Consider the following 3,344-nt stretch of genomic DNA (forward strand, 5'->3'; position numbering starts at 1 on the left):
GTGGGGGAAGAGGGGAGGGATAGCACTAGGAGATATACCTAATGTCAATGACGAGTTAAGGGATGCAGTACACCAACAAGGCATATGTAACAAACCTGCACATTGTGCATATGTACCCTAGAACTTAAAGTATAATTTTTAAAAATGTGATTCATTATATAAACAAAACAAAAAACAAAAAACAAATTATTATCTCAATAGCTGTAGAAAAGCTTTTTAATAAAACTAAACACCGCTTCAGGCTTAAAATTCTCAATAAATTAGGTATTGAAGAAACATGCCTCAAAACAATGAGAGCCATGTATGACAGACCCAGAGCCAACATCATAAAGAATGGGACAAAGCTGAAAGCATTCTCCTTGAAAACTGGTGCAAAACAAAGGTGCCCTCTCTCATCAATTCTATTCAACATAGTATTGGAAGTTCTCAGCAGAGCAATTAGGTAAGAGAAATTAAAAAAAAAAATCCAAATAGGGAGACAGGAAGTCAACCTACTCCTGTGTCCAGATGACATAATCCTACATCTAGAAAACCTTGTGGTCTCAACCCAAAAGCTCCTAAAGCTGATAAACAACTTAAGCAAAGTCTCAGGATAAAAAATCAATGTACAAAAAAATCACAGGCCAGATGTGGTGGCTCACACCTGTAATCCCAGCAAACTGGGAGGCCGAGGCAGGTGGATCACTTGAGGCCAGGAGTTCGAGACCAGCCTGCCCTGGCCAACATGACAAAATGCTGCCTCTACTAAAAATATAAAAATTAGCCAGGTGTAGTGGTGCATGCCTGTAGGATCATCTACGTGGGAGAACGAGACAGGAGAATCACTTGAAGCCGGCACGTGGAGTTTACAGTGGACAGTAATCATGCCACTGCACTCCAGCATGGGCAACAGAGCGGGACTCCATCCCCACAAAAAAAATCACTAGAATTCCTTACACTCCAACAACGGTAAAGCTCAGAGGTAAATCAAGAATGCAACCCCAGTCACAACTGCTACAAAAAAAATATGAAATAACCAGGAACATGACTAACCAGAAAAGTGAAAGATCTCTACAAAGAGAATGCAAAACACTGCTTAAAAAAAAAAAAAAGAGAGAGCGATGACACAAACAAATGGAAAAACATTTCATGCTCATGGATAGGAAAAATGATTATCATTAGAATGGTCAAATTGCCAAAAGCAGTTTCAGGATTCAATGCTATTACTATCAAACTACCAACGACATTCTTCACAGAACTAGGAAAAACTATTTTAAAATTCATGTGAGAGCTCAGATTAAGATGGCGGATAAGAGGCAGGACTAGCGCTTGAAGGCGTGACATTGGGTCCAGAGTAGGCTCAGAGCTGGGCGCCTCTCAGCAGTCGCTGTGGCTGCAGCTACCTTCTCATGGCCATGGCTGTGCTCCTCTAGCCTTTCAGCGGCCTCCCCCTGAGCTGCAGTTTGGACTTCCTCCAGCGGCCGCTTGCCTTGCCTAGCGGGTTTTTCCACCTGGGGGCAGACAGCGCCCAGCTGGCACCATGGCTAGGACCATGAGCAGTCCCAAGCAACCACAGTGGGAGAACGGTGCACGACATTTTCCCATTCATTGTAAAAAGAAACACAAGCTAGAGGAGCAGGAGGAGGAGGATTGCCTGCTAAAAAAAAAAAAAAAAAAAGGAAAAAAAGATAATTGAAGCAGAGCTCTGTGCTGGTCATAATGACTGAATTCTTTGTGCACGCCAAGATGTAGAGGGGTGTAAAGCCATGCACTAGTGGACTTTCTCTACCTGGAATATTAGATTCTATTTGTGAAGAAATAGATGAGATGACTGGAGAACCAGTGTGAAGTTGCCTGAAGTAAGCTTCAGGAGATTGAAGACAGGATAATTGATGAAGAAGTTGAAGCTCACAGAAATGTTAACCACCTCCGTAGTCTTCTCCTTTCTGATACTATGAAAACAGGTTTGAAGAAGGAATTTGATGAACTTTACAAAAACAAAAAAAAAATTGAGTCTATGAGCCATCCTTCCATGGAGCTTGTTCTCTAGAAACCCCTCACTGAACTCCTTCCCAATGAGCCAAAGCCATCCTCTAATGCTAAGAACTATACAGGAGAGAGCCAAGCTAAGCATGCAGCTGCTGGCATTGCCTTCTCTCAGAGAACTGAACTGTTCTGGGAACTTCGGCACACAGGGATGTCTCCTTATAATGGTTTGGAGATAGCTACTAGCACAGAAGCAGAGATGGAACTCTAGAAACCAATTTATACAATAAAGTCGTCAAATGTTAGGAGAATCCTGTGTTCATTTATGAGCCTATTTGCATAGTATAGGGACTTGCAAGTTTTATGAAATGGGTGTAATAATATCTCCACCTGTGATTTGGGGTGGGACTCTCGTTTTGGGTAGACATTTATTGAATTCAACTTTTTGCCAAGAAAGTTTGTCTCAACGGAAACACAGTTTTCAGTGGGACTTATTGAAGAAATGTTGGAATACAGTCTCTTCAAAGGTAAGTATAGAAGCTATATGTGTAAGGGTGACTTAAATCATATGTAACATTGTCTAGACTATTCAGACACTTAGAGAATATTCTCCTTGAATTAAAAAGGATGATTAAGAAAGAAGGATGCTCCTACTACAACTGTACCCTGACAGTTAAGTCACAGTTTAGTCTGTAGATACAAGCTGTTTACAGTGGCGACTATATATAATGGGGGAGAAGGAGGGAAGATGGCAGTAGCTTAAGCCTGTTGCTAAGAAATTTAATAAAGGCCCTGAAACTTGTAAATTAGTTGTCAATTCAATATAGCTCTGTTGAATAAATAGCCAACAGCATGTGGCTCTCCTCTTTGCCTCTGAAAATGCAACGAAAATACAGAGAAAAAGTTTTTCCTTCAAGGCTTTTTGTCTTCTGCCACTGTTGCTCCTTGGTTTCCCATGCATAATTGATAAGCCCAGTTATTCAGTAATGTTTACAAATTAATTAACTTTGAATGATAGCTAAAAGATTATGAGGTAACCCAAGTGCAAATTATGTATGGGATAAGCATCCTTTAGTGCATCCTAAGGAATGCTTTGTCACCTAAACCCAGTATTGATAACTTTAGTGATTAAAAAAAAGTTATACTTATATTAGCAAGTTGTTTTAAAATGTTAATTTAGAGAACATTGAAATTGACAATGTAGGAGCAAATGACATTGAGGTTTACTGACATAGACAATTTGACTGGTGCTTAGACTATTGTGCAGTAGGCCTAAATAGTAGTGGACAATGCTTCCTGCTAGCAGAAAGCCTTCATCTTATTGAGTACCTAAGCCAGGTTCCAGGTGTCCTTTGAGGATAGCCAAGTTTGAAATTTTT

At 40.3% G+C, this 3,344-nt stretch overlaps 1 pseudogene; it reads left to right on the plus strand.

Annotated features, from left to right (window-relative positions):
* Positions 1 to 1,394: 1,394 nt before the first annotated feature.
* LOC114674764 (coiled-coil domain-containing protein 117 pseudogene) lies at positions 1,395 to 2,351 on the plus strand (annotated as a pseudogene).
* The last annotated feature ends 993 nt before the right edge of the window (positions 2,352 to 3,344 follow it).

The sequence above is a fragment of the Macaca mulatta genome, chromosome X (genome assembly GCF_049350105.2).
Source record: "Macaca mulatta isolate MMU2019108-1 chromosome X, T2T-MMU8v2.0, whole genome shotgun sequence".
Lineage (NCBI taxonomy): Eukaryota > Metazoa > Chordata > Mammalia > Primates > Cercopithecidae > Macaca > Macaca mulatta.